Source organism: Schistocerca serialis, chromosome 3 (genome assembly GCF_023864345.2).
Source record: "Schistocerca serialis cubense isolate TAMUIC-IGC-003099 chromosome 3, iqSchSeri2.2, whole genome shotgun sequence".
NCBI classification, from domain to species: domain Eukaryota; kingdom Metazoa; phylum Arthropoda; class Insecta; order Orthoptera; family Acrididae; genus Schistocerca; species Schistocerca serialis.
Window position 1 is genome coordinate 438798606 of NC_064640.1, and position 24963 is coordinate 438823568.

General features: G+C 43.7%; 1 protein-coding gene across 2 annotated transcripts in view; it reads right to left on the bottom strand.

Moving 5' to 3' along the window:
• The window catches only part of LOC126470326 (UTP--glucose-1-phosphate uridylyltransferase-like), a 201421-nt gene that overhangs the window by 115423 nt on the left and 61035 nt on the right, over positions 1-24963 (bottom strand). The gene's annotated exons all lie outside the window — the stretch shown is intronic.

Genomic DNA, 24963 nt, shown 5'->3' on the forward strand with positions numbered 1-24963 from the left:
AAGTGTTATGTAGTGGCACAGAGAGGTTCTTACTTTACTGATAACGAGTATTTCTCCTATGCTGTTCAGATGTTGCTGTAAGGATTGAAGATAAGTAAGAGGGAGTGCAATGATTGAGAGGGCGATAGAGCAAACATAGGGTATGATCATCTCAACGCTTATCGGCACGTAGCCATGATTATTGCTCGTGGGCAGGAGTGAGATGGTCGAAACAGTGTACGTCACAAATCTATCGCACAAAAGCATTCATCGCCAGTTCCAGACGGCGTAAGTGTTCATACGAAAGTCCTGTGGGGATAGGATCACCATAACCAAGAATTCTGAATATTATTGACTCTATAAATTTCTTTTTAAGTTCGAGAGGGAATACTTTTTTATATCCCTGTAGTGAATGAAGTAACACTGACACCTACTTATATACTGCAGTTGTGTGTTCTGCCCAGTCTAAGAGATGATCCACAATTGTATTAGCGTTTTTTGCAGAAGAAGAAAAGGTTATTTCTGTGTCGTGTGTGATCAAGGGTAGAAGAGATTCTCTGAACTGAGGGGTAATAAGTCGTTTGTGAGCCACTAAGACGCCATGCGTTTTAGATGCGTTCCAAACCTAGGTTCTGCGGCCACTCTGGTAAAGCAGATAAGTCAGCATTTACGTGCTGGACGGCTGTGCCCAGATTTGTTGGTCTTGCATTTAGGTATAACTGAAGGTCGTCAGCGTGTAAATGGTATTTTCAATGGGAGGAAACATTTGAAGCATCATTAAAACAAAATGAAAAAAATAATGGGCTCAATACTGATCCTTGTGACACCCCTAATACTACATTCCTCCATTGCGACCTTTTGTTCCAATCATTACACACTGTTGGCGAGAAGTAAGGAATGAGTGGAACCATTGTACAGCACTTCCAGAAAATTTTGACTTGTGAGTTTAGTAAGCAGAATATCACAATCGACGCGTCGAAAGCTTTCCTGAAATCCAAATAACACATCATAGTCGCTTCTTGTTTGTCCGTAGCTTGTTGCAGGGCCGTCGAGCTGCGATTTTTTGCGGAAACCAGACTGGTATTCATCTAATAGGTTATTTGATGTTAAGTAATTTGTAAGCTGAAAGTGAACTACGTATTTTAAAGCTTTAGATTAATGCAAATGGGACAGTAGTGAGAGAATTCTTTGGTAGATTCCTTTTTGGATAATGGTTTTATGACTTCCTGCTTCTAGGCTATTGGGAAGATGCTGGAGGTTAGAGAATGGTTAAAATTTCCGTTATTCTGGGGAGTAGTTGATCATTTGCACTGAAATATTATCGTTACTTGCAGCTGCCGAACGAATTCGTGCAGTTGACTTCTTGACCGTATTAATACTTACTGGACACAGAAAAAAAAAAAACGTTTGTACCAGTCGATTGTTTTCGCTCTTGTGCCATGGGATAGCAAAGATGTCGAGGTGGCGAAATACTCATTTACATCCTCAATAGGAAATAGAGGTTTAGATGTACATTTGGATTTGCCTGTTCCTAGAACTCGTAGATTTTTCCACAAGACGGAGAACCTGCGAAAATCTTCAGGTAGTGAGTGAGCGTACCTGAGTTTTGCATTTCTCACGGACTAACTCTGTTGCGTTGTTGCTTGTAGGCGAGATAGTTATGAAAGTTCGGGTGCCATTTATATTTCCTGTGTGCTGCGTCTCTGATACTCAGTGTGTCTGAGGTGACATTTAGGACATGGTGCAAGTTTTCTCCTGACTGTGGCACTTTTTACAGGATCGTGTTTATCATAGAAAGTATTAAGTCTATTTGTGAAATAAGATACTTCATTGTTTATGTCGAAATTATTTCGTGTCATCACCTGTCAAGAAATGTCATAGGCGTCAGCTGTAAGCTCAGACACATCCATGTACTGAAAATATCTAAGAATTGCCTGTTGTGGTTTGTTCTTCAGGCATTGAAAGGAGCAAGTCATGAATATTACATCATGAACAGACAAGCAGGGTGCAGAGACCTGATCAGTGTGGATTATTCTATTTAGAGACTTAATTGCGAATATATCGGTAGCGGCAAGAGTGTCTGCTGTATGGCGAGTTGGCCCAAGCAGAAGCTGCGTAAGGTTTGAGCAGGAAAGTATACGCGTGAATTTTATACGAAAAGACTGTCGTTCAGAAAATCTATGTATCTATCATCACCACTCGTGCAACCTGTAACTAAAACAATTTTCATGTTTGCTATGAACATTCAGTGATAATTTATTTTTATTGTGGGTTTTCTTTACATATTTATTTTACTTGGCTAAGAAGTGTCGGTTGTCTAGTGCAATAGAGAAGAAATATGCTCTTCGTGTTATACGTTCATCAAATTGTCCATATAATTTTAAACCCTAGGAAGAGGCGGCAGTTTTCATTAGTTGACAGGTTTATAGGAGACTCCCAGACGTTTTTTTAAAAGTCTGGATACAAGGTACCACAAAGTAGCACATCAGGCTGCTAAGGAAAGCTGTATGGAAGCAGCCTACTCACGCTGTAGTAAATTCACATCAGTTTCCATTGTGTGCCAGCCAGTCTGCTGTAACTAGCTCTGACGTCATAAACGTTGCGCAATACCTTAAAAATCAAGCAAATGACCTAAAACTTTTCTAGCATGTCAGGAATAATACTAAATTAATGTGTGTTAAATATCAGTTCGATAACTTCAGCCATTTTCGAAATTTGGACGTTTTTCTGAAAAAATCATTGGCGCAACAGAAAAGAGCTAGAGACTTCAAAATTTATATTTAGATTCATCTTTCATAATGATTTAATAAAAACAGTACTTTGGATTTCACAAATTAAGATTTTAGTGGAAATTCATGATTTTCTGGTTTTTGTATCAAAACTGAAGGAAGCAAGATAGATTAAGTAGGCTAATAAATAAGGGTAGGATGTTTAGATTTAAATAGGTTGGAGGTCCGCTATGACTATGAAGATGTGAAAAGTTTCTTATGAATACCTATAAAATTATAGCGATAGCGGATCTCAAAAGGGCCAGTTCAGAGCTCATCTACTGTGTGCAGTGTAATTTAATTAATTCTCTCGCCCAAAATATTTAACTTAGCCACGTCAAAATTTTATTATCAATACTTACCTGCGTGCTGAATGCACGTTAAAATTAAGAGCTTCATCGGCCATCAGCAAAAGAAGCTATAAATTATTATGTAACTTGAAGTGGTGCGTTACTAGCCCAGCGGCTAGTCGGGAGAGCCGATTTGATCAGGCGTTCCCTTAGCCGTCCGCACCGCGGCTTTATATATAAGAACGCTGCGCGAGGAAGCAAGGCCCCAGTTCTCTCCAGACGCTGAGTGACACGCCATCTGTGTCAGGAGTCGCGTCGCATCGGTATCACTGCTACAAACAGCCTCGGGTGCCGTATTAAGTTACTAGAGATACGCGGAACCATGAAAACATTTCAAGTGAAGTGTTAATTCTGGGATGATTTTTATTATCTAGCTTCAGTTTGCGTATTGTCGTATTTTCACGTGCCGTCGCGGGACAGACATTCTACCAAATATTTAGCGTGGCGTTTGATGAAATACTCTCATCAAATTATGGCGAGCATTCTTTTTAACATTTAATTCGGACATTTATAGTTGCATCAGCGCATTAGACTCTGAACTGCTCTGTTAGTTAGGTTGTAGGGATACTTGTGTTTTTTATCAGTGAATTTCAGAATATACTCAACTACACTCCTGGAAATGGAAAAAAGAACACATTGACACCGGTGTGTCAGACCCACCATACTTGCTCCGGACACTGCGAGAGGGCTGTACAAGCAATGATCACACGCACGGCACAGCGGACACACCAGGAACCGCGGTGTTGGCCGTCGAATGGCGCTAGCTGCGCAGCATTTGTGCACCGCCGCCGTCAGTGTCAGCCAGTTTGCCGTGGCATACGGAGCTCCATCGCAGTCTTTAACACTGGTAGCATCCCGCGACAGCGTGGACGTGAACCGTATGTGCAGTTGACGGACTTTGAGCGAGGGCGTATAGTGGGCATGCGGGAGGCCGGGTGGACGTACCGCCGAATTGCTCAACACGTGGGGCGTGAGGTCTCCACAGTACATCGATGTTGTCGCCAGTGGTCGGCGGAAGGTGCACGTGCCCGTCGACCTGGGACCGGACCGCAGCGACGCACGGATGCACGCCAAGACCGTAGGATCCTACGCAGTACCGTAGGGGACCGCACCGCCACTTCCCAGCAAATTAGGGACACTGTTGCTCCTGGGGTATCGGCGAGGACCATTCGCAACCGTCTCCATGAAGCTGGGCTACGGTCCCGCACACCGTTAGGCCGTCTTCCGCTCACGCCCCAACATCGTGCAGCCCGCCTCCAGTGGTGTCGCGACAGGCGTGAATGGAGGGACGAATGGAGACGTGTCGTCTTCAGCGATGAGAGTCGCTTCTGCCTTGGTGCCAATGATGGTCATATGCGTGTTTGGCGCCGTGCAGGTGAGCGCCACAATCAGGACTGCATACGACCGAGGCACACAGGGCCAACACCCGGCATCATGGTGTGGGGAGCGATCTCCTACACTGGCCGTACACCACTGGTGATCGTCGAGGGGACACTGAATAGTGCACGGTACATCCAAACCGTCATCGAACCCATCGTTCTACCATTCCTAGACCGGCAAGGGAACTTGCTGTTCCAACAGGACAATGCACGTCCGCATGTATCCCGTGCCACCCAACGTGCTCTAGAAGGTGTAAGTCAACTACCCTGGCCAGCAAGATCTCCAGATCTGTCCCCCATTGAGCATGTTTGGGACTGGATGAAGCGTCGTCTCACACGGTCTGCACGTCCAGCACGAACGCTGGTCCAACTGAGGGGCCAGGTGGAAATGGCATGGCAAGCCGTTCCACAGGACTACATCCAGCATCTCTACGATCGTCTCCATGGGAGAATAGCAGCCTGCATTGCTGCGAAAGGTGGATATACACTGTACTAGTGCCTACATTGTGCATGCTCTGTTGCCTGTGTCTATGTGCCTGTGGTTCTGTCATTGTGATCATGTGATGTATCTGACCCCAGGAATGTGTCAATAAAGTTTCCCCTTCCTGGGACAATGAATTCACGGTGTTCTTATTTCAATTTCCAGGAGTGTATTTTGGAAAACCGTTTTTGATTAGAAATCCCGGACAATCTCCTAATTCCTCAGAGCTATTAAGCTGCAGCTATAATGGTATTCTCAGATGAAGTGGGCACTAGGATCTCTAAGTACTGGCTTCACGTTTTGTTAAATCACTTTCTGGGTGCTAAAAAGTAAATAGAGAGCCAGTGTTGAGAACGGCGAAAGACAGCATTAACAACATTCTAAAAGCCAGAAACTGATTCAACGTGCAAGCATTTATACAGCAATTCATTATTTTTACAAATTATTCGCCGCCCCACAAAGCCACGGCTTAATTTAAAAAAATATATATTAAAATATATTTCTCACTCAGTCTTTCTTGGATTTAAAGAAGTTAAAAAGAATAAACTTCAGAACGTGTAATATGGTGACATTCACACGTCAAGACCAAATGCTGGGTACACTTGTAAACCACTCCTGTACACAGTCGAGACTGAAATGTGGTAAATCCCATATCTACTCGTAGACATCTCGAGAGAAATTCTCTGAGTGTAGTAATTCATCTGTGTGATGGGCTTCTTTTAAGAAGCAAAACAATTACGGTAAACTGTAGACGCGTATATGATGCTGAAATCGTTGCATAAAAGTACGCCACAAGCAAAGTATATCATTGCCACTAAGCATTAACAGAGCTATTTACAAGTAAACTAAAGCCGAATTTCATCGCTGACCTTCAAATGGCTGTATCATCTGGCAAGAGAGCATTGTCACAGGTAATGAACACCCGTGGACTATTTTGTGGTGGAAGGTGAAAATCGCACGCGGCGTCGCTATCTGAAAAAACCGTAAACTGCCGCGGCACGACTTGAAGGGAGCTACCGAAACACACAGCTGAATAAAGTAAATCCCAGAGTGTAGCTGTAATAGAATGCTGTGTGTCTCTCAACTAGATGCAAAACAAAAGCTGTGTACTTGATCACCTCACACTACACGAGCATGCGTGTACAAAGTTTCGGTTCCTTACTTTCCCTCTCTCCTCATTTCCCATGCGAAACAGAGGCCTTCATGGTTCAAGTCTCGAAATTCACAACATGTACCGACGGATTTTAAGATGAACGATTTTGTGCGGTCTACATGCATTACCATGAGCTGGTTTTCTTGTCACTGGCCTCGCACGACGCTGATTGCAGAAGCAGGTGAGGTAAGTAATTGTGCATTGCTGTTCTCAATGTCGCCAAGTACCCGAAACCAATTAGCGGCATTATGGCGATGGTGACGTTTCATCCTAGTCTTCATCGCGCCACTTGTCACTGTGAAGGACACTTCCTGAGCTCGTTAAGTCTGTCGCGAGTGAAAGCACGTCAGGAAGTAAGAATAGGGTGTACACTAAAAGAGATAGGGGTACTTACGTCGCTCACGTAAGTTTCACAGTTCGAACAGCCCAACAAACAAGCTCTGTTTTGGAGTTTAAAATTGTCCTTACTTTTATTTAACCTTTAGGACCCACTGGCTACAATTGAGTACATTAAATTTTACTGTCTCTTAGTTACGACAGAAGTATTATTCAATAGTGGAAACCTCATGTAAACATTTGTGAATGTTCAGTCTTTTTATCATGTACAAGTACCGCCAACTGTTGGGCTTCACTGTAAAAATATCAATAAGTCAATGTTGCAGTGCGCAGCAGCTTGTGACCGCCAGAGTAAACGGAAGTGGTTGGTTAGCTATATTCCATTGTGTAAGTGAATATTATTACCGTTATTTTGCATGCCAATTATTGAATGACCAGTGTATTTATTACAACTGTGAATATTTCAACATTAGTTATTTTAGTCCATAAAAAGAAGTTCAGGCCTGAAAGGATTAACAATCAGTGCGTAGCGCTACGCACCTATTTTGATTTTCTCAGACTTTTTCTTATTCCCCTCCAGCTTCTTTACTTTTATTTTCATGCACTCGTATTTACTCAACTTACATTTTCTTTTCGTTTCATGGACGTTTATTCCTCTGCTCCGTAGCTGAGGTCGCTAACGCACGCCTGTGCGGCGGCGATCGACTTTGAGGTAAACCAGTTCGAATCTTGATGGTGGACGAAATTTTCGCTGCCAGTTCTTGGCCGGCAAGAGTAGAAGAGGTGGTGTCGTAAAGTTCCTAACCACCTGCATTTGCGCAAATGTCGTGGACTAAATTCCAAACGTCTCCGTAGTGTCTTATGAAGTATGGACATGTGACACTTGATAGTGATCCGTCAGTCGGATGGGGACATTAAACTCAGCGACCACCTTGAGGCTGTTCGAGACGAGTAGGCTATGTGTCGGCACCGAGTTTCAACCTCTTCCTTCTCTTCTCGTCATCATCATACAGCACAAACGTAACATGACACGATACACGTATCCATTACACACACTCACACTCTACACGTACACATATGAAACTACTCCCACATATCTGTAGTGAAATGGGCCTGGAAGGAAGAACACACTGTCCTGAATCCACCCCGTGGAATATCACAGGCTAAAATGCCAAACAACATTTACATTTACGGTTGTCTCTTGGAATTTTCTTATGACAGTATTAATACAAATGGGTACGTCAGCACTTCGCCTTAAGTACAATGAAAGAGCAAGCCGGCCGCGGTGGTCTAGCGGTTCTAGGCGCGCAGTCCGGAACCGCGCGACTGCTACGGTCGCAGGTTCGAATCCTGCCTCGGGCATGGATGTGTGTGATGTCCTTAAGTTAGTTAGGTTTAAGTAGTTCTAAGTTCTGGGGGACTGATGACCACAGTAGTTAAGTCCCATAGTGCTCAGAGCCAAGCCAATGAAAGAGCAAACCTCAGAAACTACATTGGCCATACGAACTTTCGTACATTCTTGTGAAGTGTCGATGAGCTGGTCAGTTTGGCTACAACACGTTGCGCTCCCAGCCTAAAGAGCGTTGAGGGTTTTGTTCTACAAAAAACCCGCTAAGTGTTATTCAACCCTCAATATGGAATTGTTCTATCTAGAAGTGACAGAAGAATCCATAAATAAAAAGCGTTGGTTAAATTTCCGTTTCAGTCATTTAATTTCACACGTCCAGTGGCTTCTCCAAGTAATTCTAACTAACTGCTTACATCGCTCCGCATTTAATAATAAAGTCAGGTCCTTCTTGACGTTTGTCGTATATGAGGAAACGCTCTTCTTCAAACGATCTCGCTGTCGAAACTCGTCCAAATAACAGAGTAAGATGGCATAGTTTTTAGCACACTGAATTTGATTTCGACAGGAGACGGGTTCACATCTAGTCCTGCGTCCAGGTAAAAATGTTGTGTAGTTTCTCTAAATCTCTTAAGGTAACTACTGAGGAGATTTCTTTCGAAAGGTCATAGACCCGAAATACAGCAACAGCAGTACTGAAAATTGTACGATATAATGTTTTCTTCAGTCGCTGCAGTCACTATTAGAGATGTTTAATAGTTCTAGAGAGGGAAGTGCTTAGCTACAGGCTAATGCAGAAACCGTTCCAAAATGTGATTTAATATTTTTATATTCAAGGCTTTGACAGTGAAGAGAGCAATAGAGTCTTTTATAAAATAATTCTCGTAATCAGATGTGAATGTACTCGACCTTTCTGATTACCATCATGAAAGCAATAAACTGGAGAATTAAATAGCCGCACTAATACGCCTCGAAGGAAAGGACAATAGTCAGTCAGATTCTGAAGACAAGTTAGAAAGAATCTGGATTCTAACGATGGCTTTTAAGTCTCTTAGCGATGAGCCTCGCGAGACAAATGGTTCAAATGGCTCTGAGCACTATGGGACTTAACATCTGAGGTCATCAGTCTCCCAGACCTTAGAACTACTTAAACCTAACTAACCTAATGACATCACACAGATTCATGCCCGAGGCAGGGTTCGAACCTGTGGTGTCACCGCCAGACACCACACTTGCTAGGTGGTAGCTTTAAATCGGCCGCGGTCCATTAGTACATGTCGGACCCGCGGGTCGCCACTGTCAGTGATCGCAGACCGAGCGCCACCACACGGCAGGTCTCGAGAGACTTATTAGCACTCGCCCCAGTTGTACAGACGACTTAGCTAGCGATGCAACACTGACGAAGCCTCGTTTATTTGCAGAGAAGATAGTTAGAATAGCCTTCAGCTAAGTCAATGGCTACGACCTAGCAAGGCGCCATAGCAATTGATAGTTATCGTATGAAGCATGTCTCATCAAGAACGATACCTCACGCCATCCTGCGTGAGTTTAAGCGCGTGCCTTTCGGTTACCCGTCACTGTGGACTGGCTGTCTTGTCAGTCCACAACAGAACCTGCTATCGTAGCAACAGCGCGGTTCCGGACTGAAGCGCCTAGAACCGCTCGTCCACTTCGGACGGCAATCAATACCTTCTCTGCGCGATAACAACGGTGAAGTCACTGATGACAGTGCCACTAAAGCAGAGTTATTAAACACTGCCTCCCGAAACTCCTTCACCAAAGAAGACGAAGTAAATATTCCCGAATTCCAGTCAAGAACAACTGCCAAGATGAGAAACACAGAAGTAGATATCCTCGGCGTAGCAAAGCATCTTAAATCACTTAATAAAGACAAGGCCTCCGGTCCATATAGTGTACCAGTCAGGTTCCTTTCAGAGTATGCTGATACAATAGCTCCATATTTAGCAATTATATACAACCGCTCGCTCACAGTAAGATACGTACCTAAAGACTGGAAAATTGCTCAAGACACACCAATACCCAAAAAGGGAAGTAGGAGTAATCCGCTGAATTATAGGCCCATTTCACTAACGTCGATTTGCAGTAGGGTTTTGGAACATATACTGTATTCGAACATTATGAAGTACGTCGAAGAAAACGATTTATTGACACATAGCACTGGGTTCAGAAAATATCGCTCCTGTGGCACACAATTAGCTCTTTATACTCATGAAGTAATGAGTGCTATCGATAGAGGATGTCAAATTGATTCCATATTTTTAGATTTCCAGAAGGCTTTCGACACCGTTCCTCACAAGCGTCTTCTAGCGAAACTACGTGCCTGTGGAATATCGCCTCAGTTGTGCGATGAGGTTCGTGATTCTCTGTCAGAAAGGTCACAGCTCGTAGTAATAGACGGAAAGTCATCGAGTAAAACAGAAGTAATATCCGGCGTTCCCCAAGGTAGTGTTGTAGGCCCTCTATTATTCCTGATCTATATTAACGACATAGGAGACAATCTGAGTAACCGTCTTAGATTGTTTGCAGCTGACCAAAACTAATTGCAAAATGATTTAGATAATATATCTGTATGGTGGGAAAGTGGAAATTGACCCTGAATAAAGAAAATTGTGAAGTTATTCACATGAGTACTAAAATAAATTCGCTAAATTTCGATTACGTGATAAGTCACACAACTCTGAAGGCTGTAAATTCAACTAAATACTTAGGGATTACACTCACAAATAACCTAAATTGGAACGATCATATTGATAATGCTGTGGGTAGAGCAAAACAAAGACTGCGATTCATTGGCAGTACACTTAAAAGGGGCAACAGGTCTATTAAAGAGACTGCTTATACCACACTTGTCCGCCCTATTCTGGACTATTGCTGTGCGGTGTGGGATCCTCATCAGGTGGGACTGACGGATGACATCGAAAAAGTACAAAGAAGGGCAGCTCGTTTTGTATTATCGCGAAATAGGGGAGATAGTGCCACAAACATGATTCGTGAACTGGAATAGCAATCATTAAAACAAAGGCGTTTTTCGTTGCGACGGAATCTTCTCATGAAATTTCGATCACCAGTTTTCTCCTCCGATTGTGAAAACATTCTGTTGGCACCCACCTATATAGGGACAAATGATCATCACGATAAAATAAGAGAATTCAGGACTCGCACAGAAAAATGTAAGTGCTCGTTTTTCCCGGGCACTGTTCGAGAGTGGAATGGTAGAGAGACAGCTTGAAGGTGGTTCATTGAACCCTCTGCCAGGCACTTTATTGTAAATGGCAGAGTAATCACGTAGGTGTAGGTGTAGGCGAGATTGACTAGCGTGGAGAGCTGCATCAACCTAGTCTTTTGCCTAAAGAAAACAACAACAACGACAGAAGAACGATTATGCTATTAAATTTTTAATATAATAAGCCCCACTACAGAAACAGCGCTGCAGTAATGTAATCGACTTGTGATATTGACAAGGTACAAATTGCAGAATATGATTAGTCAACATAAAATATTCAGTGCTGAGATCGAAGGTGTGGAGCACGAATGGAAAAAATTCAAAAGCATCGTTCAGAATGCCTTAGATAAGTATATTCCAAGCAAGGTCTTAAGGGATAGACCCACCGTGGTTTAACAGCTATGTTAGAAAACTGCAACATAAATAACTAGAGTATCACAGATTCAAGAGGAGTAGGCCTAGGAGACAAACAAAAGCTGAACGAAGGAGAACAACGAGACAAGAATTCAATGACTTTGAGTCGATGTGAGCAAAAACACTAAGGGGTTTTGGTCTTACGCAAAACCAGTAAGAAGATCGAAATCATCTATTCAGTCGCGCAGGGACCAAACTGGCAACTAAACGGAAGATAACAGAGAGAAAAAGGAAACACCGACTGTTTCACGGCGGAAGATCGTAGTACAGTCCCTCCTTCCAAATCATCGTACGAACGTTGAAATGGCAGATATTGAGATAGCTGATACGAAATGGAAAAGCAACTAAAATTGCTTAGTAGTGGAAATGCGTCAGGACCAGACGAGATATCCATGACGATCTACAAAGATTAAGCGAAGGAACTTGCTCCCCTTGTAGCAGCAGATTATCGCTCCTCGGTGGAGCAATGAAAGGAAACTAGTGACTGGCCGGCCGGTGTGGCCGAGCGGTTCTAGGCGCTTCAGTCTGGAACCGCGCGACCGCTACGGTCGCAGGTTCGAATCCTGCCTCGGGCATGGATGTGTATGATGTCCTTAGGTTAGTTAGGTTTAAATAGTTCTAAGTTCTAGGGGACTGATGACCTCAGATGTTAAGTCCCATAGTGCTCAGAACCATTTGAAACTAGTGACTGGAAAAAAGCGCAGGTCATTCCACTTTCCAAGAAGGGTCGTAAGGAGAGATGCACAATACTATAAGCTTATATTACTGAAGTCAATCTGTTGTAGAATTACGGAACATGTTTTATACAGAAGAATTACGACGTTTTTGGAGAACGAAAATCTCCTCTGTAAAAGTCAATATGGATTCCGTAACAGAGACCTGTTCGTCTATGAGATCCAGTGCGCTGAAGAGTGCAGACAACGGCGCTGAGGTTGATGCCGTGTTCCTTGACTTCAGGATGGCATTTGACACCATCCCTCACTGTCGTTTAGTGGAAAAAGGTACGAACTTACCGAGTACCGGACAAGATTTGCGACTGGGTTCAAGGCTTCTTTGCAGACAGAAGTCAACACGTCGATTTAAACGGAACAAAATCGACAGATGGAAAGGCAATTTTCGGAGTTCCCCCAGGAAGTGTTGTAGGACAGTTACTCTTTACAATTTATATAAATGAAAGTAGAAAGCGTCGGAAGCTCCTTAAGACTGTTCGCGGATGATGGGGTTGTCTATAAGAAAGTACTGTCGATTTTGCGGAATGAACTACAAAAAATTGAAGAATGGTGCAGGTTTTGGCAGTTGACCTTGAACGTTAATAAATGTAAGTACTGCTGATACACAGGAAAAGAAATCCACTAGTTAGAGTTACTCTATTGACCACAACATTCTGGAAACAGTATCTACGGCTAAGCATTTAGGGCGACATTAAGTGGAATGACCTTGTAAAGCAAATAGTAGGAAAAGTAGATGCCAGACGGAGATTCATAGGAAGAAGGTTCAGGAAATATAACCCATCCACGAAGCAAGTATCTTATAAGGAGCTTGTACAACCAATTCTTGAGTATTATTCCTCAGTCAGGGATCCTTACCATGTAGGACTGGGAAGGGGGGTGGGGCGGGGGGGGGGGGGGGGGTGGGAGAGAGAGAGAGAGAGAGAGAGAGAGAGAATATCCAATGAAGAGCAGGGCGTTTCGCTACGGGATCGTTTGCTCGGCCTGAGAGCGCTCCAGAGATGCTCAACAAACTCCAGTGGCAGACTCTACAGGAGAAGTATCCTGCATCACGGAGAGGTTTCGAAAGAGTACTTTCCGGAAAGAGACGGACAACATATTATTTCCTCCTACATAGATCTCGGGATGAGAAAATTCTAGAAATTAGAGCTAATACAGAGGCTTACCGGCAATAGCTCTTCACACGCGCGCCATTCGCGACTGGAACAGGGAAGCATGGATCGGTTAGGCGCTTCAGTGCGGAACCGCGCTGTGGTACGGTCGCAGGTTCGAATCCTGCTTCGGGCATGGATGTGTGTGATGTCCTTAGGTTAGTTAGGTTTAAGTAGTTCTAAGTATAGGGGAATGATGACCTCAGATGTTAAGTCCCATAGTGCTTGGACCCATTTGAACTTTTTTTTTTTTTGGATTGGTTAGTGGTACCAGAAATACGCTCTGCCACACCGTCAGATGGCTTGCGGAGTATCCATTTAGATGTAGATGTACTGTAAGGTGTAGTGTTAAAAATGAAATTCAGGTCGTGTGTTACACTTTTCGGAAGCGCAAATCAATTTCTTTTCTAGTAGGGTTTCAGTAATTGGTAATTAAAGTACAGATGAATAATAAAATCTAAATTTAATTTTAAACACTCACGTGTGCTCAAATATTTTTTACAAGAATGCTCGAAATTTCCTCCTACTACCTAACTACAAAGCTGGCATCCTCGAAGAAGTTTTAGGCTTATCCTCTCGAACATTTCTAGCGTGATGCGAATGATTGTCGGGGCCTCAAAAATTGTTGTGACCAGTTCTTCAGGGTTCTCGACTTCCGCATGCTCTTTGCCAATCAGGCTGCCGTTTACTGGCTGCTAACTCCACAAAAGTGCATTTCTGACTTCTAGTTCTGGTAACTTTTGTCTTATCCGACATAATGTGAAGTATGGAAGGTAGGAGATGAGGTACTTCCTATAAAGTCATGTTTACCTCGGAAAGTATACGCTTCCGGACCCATGTTTATTGGGATTTTTTTCTTGTTTCTATGAGTAATGCCACCTCTCAAAGTATTCGGCACTTTTTTAAACACACCGGAGAACAAAGCAGCTATGAATCACATGTATGTGTCATTTCAGCTCATTTCGCCTCTATGTCCATCCACATTAGAACCACGGTTGCTGCTAGATGTGGCAATTTTGTGCACTATTTTTTTTTCTATCTGTATGGTTAATAATTACCTACAAATATTATCGTGCATTCTTCTTACTGTACTCTATACACACATTTAGTAAAATTTCATTATCTACTGTCATCCCTGGCGTTCTAATTTTAATGGCCAGCAATGTCGATTTGTTTCTCGAAACATCACTACATTTAATCAGTTATTTTCTCTGTGAGATCTCTCGTTAACACACGTTAGCAGAGCCTTCCCTGCTCTCAGTTTCGAAACCCACAATAACATTAGCTGCGACAGCATTGATCAGCCAGACTGACGAGAACTATGCAGCTTTCTGAGCGTGCCGACGCGGCGCTGCTGCAGAACAATGAACTTGAAATCAGGAGGAGCTGCACCAGGATTCTGGCGAGGCCGTCTGGATTTAGTTTGCTGTGCTTTCTTATAGCGTCCCAGCTAATGTCCAAGACTCTTCGTCACTTGCTCCTGTCTCCCGACTGTTTCTCCAAATACTTCACGTTGACGACACATTCAGTCAAGGTACTTCACATGTGGTTCAGGTCATCTTTCGAAAAATTGCCGTGGCTCAGCTTTTTCTTAAAAAAGGAAACATTAAGAGTACCAGCAACTACGGAACTGTAAGTTCTTTATGTTTATTTCTTTATAAAATTTTAATATTCCGCAGTCTAAATGAACAGTATATCCATTTAATGAGTTCTACTGGTTGATTTATTACATTGCAGGTATAATTACAGTATCAATGAAACTGATGGTCAAAGAGCATTTTCCTTGCAAAAATTCTACAGTAAAGTAAGGCTTAGTGACTTACTGGACTTAAATGGCAAAAATGCGTGACTAAAAATCCTAACGTTTCTAGTATTTATCGTGATATGCATTTCTGATAACTGCTTCTGACCGTGAAGCAAGACATACCGCTGTTCGAATTCAGTAATCCGTAAAATATTCTGTCAGATGAATGGGTGATTCTCAGGTCGCGGGAAAGCAAGAGCGTATTACGTTTAATGCAATCATATCTAGTAAAGAACTATTTGTCCAATGTAATGCCAGATTCTCTAGCTTTACAACTCCAGTGAAAAGGCTCTCAAGCTGTCAAGATGAAATGATGTCGCAGGTTCACACGTATTGTGGTAGCAACAAAGACTGGATCATAAGCAGAGTTGCACACTCAGACTAACGCGTTGGAGGTCGCAATAAACGTTCATCAGGGAAGTGTGTGCCAGCCAATACTTCTAACACTCGCAAGAGGTAGCAACGATTACGGCCATCGCCTCCGACAGCACAGAAACCCGCTGATCAGAACTCTTAAGTAGACCAACATAACTAGCAGCATGCAGAGCTTCCTTTCACCATAATGACGACGGCAGCGCGACTAAGCATGAATTCCGTGAGCATCGAATGGGTTAAGACGACATATAGATCCGTGAACGCAGCTCTTTCAAACTGGGTCAAAGCCATCAATTTCTTGCTCTGTTGAGCCCAAATACGTTCAATATGGTTGGGGATCAGGGTATATGCAGGCTACAAAAGCCTGCTCTTGTCCGATGAAAGTTCCCAAAAGCACTCATACGGACTTCGGAGACAATAGGATGGTGCATTATACTGCTCAATGCGCAGGTCTTCCGCGGGGTGCTACAGGTGAACGAAAGGATGTACATCATCGGGGAATAAGTTCCTGTACCACTCGCCGGTGATAGAAAATGGCAGAAGTCCTACGGTCCCATTAACTCTCCTGTTCAAATTCTCTACAGTAAAATATCTCCACCATACGCCTGAAAGTTACCCAGTTGACAAGTAGGATGCATTGTCTCCAGTGTGTTTTTACGTACTCGTATGTTGCTAGAAAAGCATGTACCAATGTGAACCACTGCCCATTAGTAGATGTGGCTTTCTTTTAATACTTCGATCTTCCAGTGGTGGTTCAATCCGCGATACTCGATGGTCAGCCCTATCATCAATTTGACATTTCCTGCGGCATTTGACTCTCGCGGCATCAGTTTTCCCCGAATGGAGGCGCAATCTGTACACCCTTGATATGGCGGCATGTGAAAAGACCTGTGTGTACACGATCTAGCATGAATAGGGTTCCATGCGTCTGACGACACCCCAATCGCGAAACACTTTTAACTGTTCCAGAACCCTCGGCGACAGGAGCGCGTTCTCTATCTCCATCACAGCTGTCTCTAATGCAATTACTCGTCACTTTATGTCACGAAGAATGGCCAGTTCCGAAGGCTGGAACTTAAATAGTGGCAACTATTTATTTACACCTAACACAAATGGATACATGTTTCAATCTTTTGCTGTCTTTCAAAGTGGCCACCAGCGCTGTGCATAACCAGTCGCCAGCGATGCTGAAGTTGGATAACCTTGTGTTGACAGTTCGAACTGATCTGTCCATTGCCCGACGAATCTCTGTAACAGTTCTGAAGCGAATACCATGAAGTGCTTCTTTCAATTTAGGAATCACGACGAGGTTACAAGGGCATAAGTCCGGGGAGTGGTGGTAGGTGGTACAGCACTTCCCAGCCCCATCGATCGAACGAATCAGTCACAACTTGCGCTATATGCACCCGAGCATTGTCCTACAAAATTATGGGCCGGTCCTGCAGAAATTGTCGCTGCTTCTTTCGCTAAGCTGTTCGTTTTCGGGAAGCAGCTCGCAACCAGCTTAGAGAAAGAACCAGCGGCATTTTCTGCAGGCCCACTCATCATTTTTCAAGACAATACTTGGGCGCATATGGCGCAAGTTGTAGCTGATTTGTTCGATCGATGAAGCTGGGAAATGCTGTACCACCCACCCCCACTCCCCGGACTTAAGCCTTTGTGACTTCAACTCGATTCCTAAGATGGCGAAAGCACTTCTTCGTGGCATTCGCTTCAGAACTGTTACAGAAATTTTTTGGGCCATAGACCGCTCCTCTCAGTCTATTAACACAACTGGCGCTGCTAAGGGTAACCTACGACTTCCATATCACTGGCAACGGTTTACACACAACGTTGGTGACTGGAGAATAGTAAAAGTTTTAAATATTTATCTTTCTTTTTTTCCATCAGTCTACTGACTGGTTTGATGCGGCCCGCCACGAATTCCTTTCCTGTGCCAACCCCTTCATCTCAGAGTAGCACTTGCAACCTACGTCCTCAATTATTTGCTTGACGTATTCCAATCTCTGTCTTCCTCTACAGTTTTTGCCCTCTACAGCTCCCTCTAGTACCATGAAAGTCGTTCCCTCATGTCTTAGCAGATGTCCTATCATCCTGTCCCTTCTCCTTATCAGTGTTTTCCACATATTCCTTTCCTCTCCGATTCTGCGTAGAACCTCCTCATTCCTTACCTTATCAGTCCACCTAATTTTCAACATTCGTCTATAGCACCACATCTCAAATGCTTCGATTCTCTTCTGTTCCGGTTTTCCCACAGTCCATGTTTCACTACCATACAATGCTGTACTCCAGACGTACATCCTCAGAAATTTCTTCCTCAAATTAAGGCCGGTATTTGATATTAGTAGACTTCTCTTGGTCAGAAATGCCTTTTTTGCCATAGCGAGTCTGCTTTTGATGTCCTCCTTGCTCCGTCCGTCATTGGTTATTTTACTGCCTAGGTAGCAGAATTCCTTAACTTCATTCACTTCGTGACCATCAATCCTGATGTTAAGTTTCTCGCTGTGCTCATTTCTACTACTTCTCATTACCTTCGTCTTTCTCCGATTTACTCTCAAACCATACTGAGTACTCAATAGACTGTTCATTCCGTTCAGCAGATCATTTAATTCTTCTTCACTTTCACTCAGGATAGCAATGTCATCAGCGAATCGTATCATTGATATCCTTTCACCTTGTATTTTAATTCCACTCCTGAACCTTTCTTTTATTTCCATCATTGCTTCCTCGATGTACAGATTGAAGAGCAGGGGCGAAAGGCTACAGCCTTGTCTTACACCCTTCTTAATACGAGCACTTCGTTCTTGATTGTCCACTCTTATTATTCCCTCTTGGTTGTTGTACATATTGTATATGACCCGTCTCTCCCTATAGCTTACCCCTACTTTTTTCAGAATCTCGAACAGCTTGCACCATTTTATATTGTCGAACGCTTTTTACAGGTCGACAAATCCTATGAAAGTGTCTTGATTTTTCTTTAGCCTTGCTTCCATTATTAGCCGTAACGTCAGAATTGCCTCTCTCGTCCCTTCACTTTTCCTAAAGCCAAACTGATCGTCACCTAGCGAATTCTCAATTTTCTTTTCCATTCTTCAGTATATTATTCTTGTAAGCAGCTTCGATGCATGAGCTGTTAAGCTGATTGTGCGATAATTCTCGCACTTGTCAGCTCTTGCCGTCTTCAGAATTGTGTGGATGATGCTTTTCCGAAAGTCAGATAGTATATCGCCAGACTCATATATTCTACACACCAACGTGAATAGTCGTTTTGTTGCCACTTCCCCCAATGATTTTAGAAATTCTGATGGAATGTTATCTATCCCTTCTGCCTTATTTGACCGTAAGTCCTCCAAAGCTCTTTTAAATTCCGATTCTAATACTAGATCCCCTATCTCTTCTAAATCGACTCCTGTTTCTTCTTCTATCACATGAGACAAATCTTCACCCTCATAGAGGCTTTCAATGTATTATTTCCAGCTATCTGCTTTTTCCTCTGCATTTAACAGTGGAATTCCCGTTGCAGTCTTAATGTTACCACCGTTGCTTTTAATGTCACCAAAGGTTGTTTTGACTTTCGTGTATGCTGAGTCTGTCCTTCCGACAATCATATCTTTTTCGATGTCTTCACATTTTTCCTGCAGCCATTTCGTCTTAGCTTCCCTGCACTTCCTATTTATTTCATTCCTCAGCGACTTGTATTTCTGTATTCCTGATTTTCCCGGAGCATGTTTGTACTTCCTCCTTTCATCAATCAACTGAAGTATTCCTCTTCAACTGTACTGCCTACTGCGCTATTCCTTATTGCTGTATCTATAGCGTTAGAGAACTTCAAACGTATCTCGTCATTCCTTAGTACTTCCATATCCCACTTATCTATTTTGTATAAAGTGCAAAAAAAAACTATTTGCTGCTATTCAACCTTGGTATATAGGGAAAGGAAAAAGGCAGCGGAAAATTGAAGTCCCTATACTAAATGGAGGGATATGGTGACAATGGAAGATATGTCTCACTTCCCTCGTGGGAATGTACCATTTCCAAACGGTATATACAGGTTGGCCAGAAACAGTCTGAAAAGCTTCTAAGTATGTTGCAGGGTGCGTTGTGCTGAGAAATAATTGTTAAGAAAAAAAATTCTATACGTTACACTGTTTCCGATTTAATTAGCATTGAAGTTAGGCAATAAGGTCGTTGCGCGCGCAAATTCAAGCACCATGCAGAGTGATGCTGTCAGAAATGTCCTTCGTTTGGTTTCCTCTACCCGAACAAGAGGGCGATAGAAAAAAACTGGATACTGGACGGTAGCAAGGTTCTCTTGTTTGGTTTGAGGGAACCAAACAACATTTTTGGCAATACTGTCTCTGGCAGGCTGCTTGAATTTGAGTGCGCGACGACCTGATTGGCTAACTTTAAAGCTAATTAAACTCAAAACGGCGCAACGTATCGAGTTTTCTCTTAACAATTATTTCTCAGCACAACCTACGCTGCGACAAACTTACAAGCTTTTCAGGTTGTTTCGGTGCACCCTGTACATATGGGCACACGTTCAACAGGCTATTCAATCTATTGTCCTACATTATAGACCTGCTACCTTGAATCTGTAATAAAGGCATTCATTTTATAAAGCTTATGACGTATGGACGTTACCTTACGTTCAATGGCTCCGCAGAATGGTTATAGGCTTGCCAAACCCGTACAGACAACGAAAGATGTTTTTAGTAATATGACCCTTTCGCTCTTGGAGGTGGGTAAGTTGAAATTCGTCTCGAGCTAAAATGCCAGAGAGAAGTAGATTATCATAGTGTCCATTGACATGCAGAGCACAGTCCATCGCGAATTGACACCCGAGGGCAGACTGCCAATGCCTTTTCTGCCGAGTTGGCATGAATCGGTTGCTGAAGCGCATTCCACGTATCATTCCAGAATTTTACTGCTCGAATTCTGTTGCACATAACATGTTTGCACAAGGTAATCACCGCGTTGTTTCTTCCTTAAAAAGGAGTGACAGTGCCCTCACGTTCTCCCTATTGGGCCGTTTTGCCAGTAGCAGACATACATGTCCTCCCGTAGATCAAATTCTCGACAGGGTGATGAGGTGCGCTGCAATACAGGTGTCTCCACAGACTGTGACGCAAAAGTTAAATGCAACAATAGGTACAGTGTGGCACCCTCAATCACGACTGCAACATTTAAATGATCGAATCACATGATATTACCACCTTTTGGCATCGATTTTTCAAGACTCATTCCTCCCTTATTTCTTGCTGCAACCGCTACATTACATTCTCGTGCAACCCCACATCGTAAAACTGCGAATATTGTCGCTTATCATGAAGACTTTCACTACATAACTCAAATTTGACCTTCAAAACGGCATATAAACGATCACGAAGTCATCAGAATGTAGTGGGCTTGCCTTTTGCGGCAAGACGTCAACTATCAAAAATGGTTCAAATGGCTCTGAACACTATGGGACTTAACTGCTGAGGTCATCAGTCCCTTAGAACTACTTAAACCTAACTAACCTAAGGACATCACACACATCCATGCCCGAGGCAGGGTTCGAACCTGCGACCGTACAAGTCGCACGGTTCCAGACTGTAGCGCCTAGAACCGCTCGGCTACAACCGGCCGGCGTCAACTATCGGTTCATTCATATTTATATTTATGATAACAGCAGCAAACCATTTTTTTTCGTTGATGTGGCTTGAATATTGCATTAAATTTGGCTCGACTACTTTTTTACGACAGAGATACACAGATTGGTTCTAAAGACCCCGATCATGTCTTTTTGCAACTCTAGAAAGTCCTTATCTTCCCCCTTGATAGTCAGTCTTCCCCTTATGCACCACGACGTAATGGGAAACGTTCAACAGTACTCATATTGACGAGATCGTCATTACACTGTGAGTCAATAGTGTATAACGATGCTTCTCCTGTATCTGAATAAAGACTCCGGTACAACAAACCTTCGTGTTAAAAAGGCTAGTTCGATAGCTTTGTCCCACAAGATCCCGAATAACGCAACTCAAGACTACTATATCAGCAAAATTAGTAAATTTTTACTCATGACATTCTAATATTGACCTGCGTGAATACAGATCCTTAAACGCGAAACTCACTAGATCTAACAGTCACAAATTTGATGTATTGTTCATAGGCGATGAAGCAGTTTAATTTTATGGTTACTTCATGAGCTTTAGCTTACTCCTTATGTCCAGCCCATTGTGACTGAAACTATATCAATTTGATACACTTATTATGGAACATCATTACTGTTACAGATTACACTATCTGATCAAAAGAATCCGGATGTCTACTAGTGGATTTGAATATGGGCTGCGTCCACCCTTTGCCTTTATGGTGGCTTGAACTCTGCTGGAGACACTATCAGTGAGGTGTATGAATGCCTGTGGCGGAATAACAGTCCATTCACGTTCATGAGCTGAAACAGAAGGTTGGGGTCTGGAGCAAAGTCAATGGAATTCCGTCGGATTCAGGTCGGGACTGTGAGCAGGCCAATCCATTTTAGGAATGTTACAGTCCACAAACCATTGCTTCACAGATGGTGCTTTATGATACGTGCGCCGGCCGAAGTGGCCGTGCGGTTAAAGGCGCTGCAGTCTGGAACCGCAAGACCGCTACGGTCGCAGGTTCGAATCCTGCCTCGGGCATGGATGTTTGTGATGTCCTTAGGTTAGTTAGGTTTAACTAGTTCTAAGTTCTAGGGGACTAATGACCTCAGCAGTTGAGTCCCATAGTGCTCAGAGCCATTTGAACCATGATACGTGCACTGTCATGCTGATGCAAACAATGTCTCCAAACTGTTCCTCAACTGTGCGCAGGACAAAATGCTGTAAAATGTGTTCATACTCTGCCGTATTTAGTGTTTGTTTATGCTCAATAAGGGCACCACATCCTAACCACGAAACCCACCCCTACACCGAACACCACCTCCCCGTAGTTCACTGGTGGCACTACGCATGTTGACAGGTAATGTTGCCCAGGGATTCACCAAACCGAAATCTTTCCAGCGGATTGCCACAGGTTATAGCTCGATTCATCACTCGTTCACAGTCATCCACAGTCCAGTGGCGTCGCTGTTTAATCAGTCTCAAATGTCGCATAGCACTCACTGCAGAAATTTGTGGTTTACGAGGTGCTATTCACCCACTGTTCAAAATAGTTCAAATGGCTCTGAGCTCTATAGGACTTAACTGCTGAGGCCATCAGTCCCCTAGAACTTAGAACTACTTAAACCTAACTAACCTAAGGACATCACACACATCGAGGCCCAAGGCAGGATTCGAACCTGGGACCGTAGCGGTCGCGCGGTTCCATACTGTAGCACCTAGAACCGCTCGGCCACCCCGATCGGCTCACCCACTGTACTCTATTCTTCTTACTCCCTACGGACAGGCATTTTGCCAGTTAGATTTCTGTTAGTACTTTGTAACTCACGAGTGATACCTTCCGCTAATTTCGTGCGATTTTTTATAACCAACCTCTGTAATGCTGGACGGCGCCTGTGTGCCTTGTTTTACTCTGCAGCTCCAAAGAAACTGATACAGGCATGCACATTCAAATACAGAGATATGTAAACAGACAGAACGCCTATATAAGACAACTAGTGTCTGGCGCAGTTTTTAGATCGGTTACTGCTGCTACAATGGCAGGTTATCAAGATTTAAGTGAGTTTGAACGTCGTGTTATAGTCGTCGGACTTGGGATGGAACACAGCATCCCGCGGTATCGATGAAGTGGGGATTTTCCTGTACGACCATTTCACCAGTGTATCGTGAATATCAGGAATCCAGTAAAACATCAAATCCATGATATCGCTTTGGCCGGAAAAAGATTCTGCACGAACGGGACCAACGACGACTGAAGAGAATCGTTCAGCGTGACAGAAGTGCACCCCTTCCGCAAATTGCTGCAGATTTCAATGCTGGGCCATCAACGAGTGCAGACTACGAACCATTCAACGAAACATCATCGATACGGGCTTTCGGAGCTGAATGCCCACTCATGTACCCCTGATGCCTGCACGACACAAAGCTTTACGCCTCGTGTGACCGAGCGAGGTGGCGCAGTGGTTAGCACACTGGACTTGCATTCGGGAGGACGACGGTTCAATCCCGTCTCCGGCCATCCTGATTTAGGTTTTCCGTGATTTCCCTAAATCGCTACAGGCAAATGCCGGGATGGTTCCTTTGAAAGGGCACGGCCGATTTCCTTCCCCATCCTTCCCTCACCCGAGCTTGCGCTCCGTCTCTAATGACCTCGTTGTCGACGGGACGTTAAACACTAATCTCCTCCTCCTCCTCCTCCTCCTCCTCCTCCTCGTGTGAGCCGGTCAACACCCACATTGGACTGTTGGTGATTAGAAACATGTTGGCTGATCGGACGAGTCTCGTTTTGAATTGTATCGAGCGGATGGACGTGTACGGGTATGGGGACAATCTCATGAATCCATGGACCCTGCATGTCAGCAGGGGACTGTCCAAGCTGGTAGAGGCTCTGTAATAGTGTGGAGCGTGTGCAGTTGGAATGACATGGCACCCGTGATACGTCTAGTTCCGACTCTGACGGGTGACACGTACGTAAGTATCCTGTCTGATCACCTGAATCCATTCATGTCCATTGTGCATCCCAACAGACTTGGGCAATTCCAGCAGGACAATGCGACACCCCACACGTTCAGAATTGCTCTAAGAACACTCTTCTGAGTTTAAATGTTTCCGCTGACCACCAAACTCCCCAGACATGAATATTGTTGAGCATATATGGGATGCCTTGCAACGTGCTGTTCAGAAGAGATCTCCACTCCTCGTACTCTTGCGGATTTACGGACAGGCCTACAGGATTCATGGTGTCAATTCCCTCCAGCACTTCTTCAGACACTAGTTGAACTCATTCCACGTCGTGTTGCGGCACTTCGGCATGCTCGCGGGGCCCCTACACAATATTAGACAGGTGTACCAGTTTCTTTGGTTTTTCTGTGTAGTTTAGCTGTGGTTGTTACTTCGTGTTTCCACTTCACAATCAAGTCACCAGTAGTCAAAGAAATGGCTCTGAGCAGTATGGGACTTAACATCTGAGATCATCAGACCCCTATAACATAGAACTACTTAAACCTAACTAACCTAAGGACATCATACACATCCATGCCCGAGGCAGGATTCGAACTGCGACCGTAGCAACCAGTAGTCAACGTTGCGGCTATAGAAGGGCCACTTTCCTTTAAACTTCATGGAAACCACTAGGTGGCAGGACGGGAATTTGAACACCGCTCCTCCCAAAGGCGATTCTAGTCTTACGACTTCACCATATCGCTAGGAAGAGTCAGTGGGGTAAACAACGTGTAGTAAAGTCGATGGACCTTCGTTCCTGACACAGTCATCACACAACCTAGCAGCAGATGGTGAAGTTTCGCTATTTCGTGCAAAAGAATTGCCA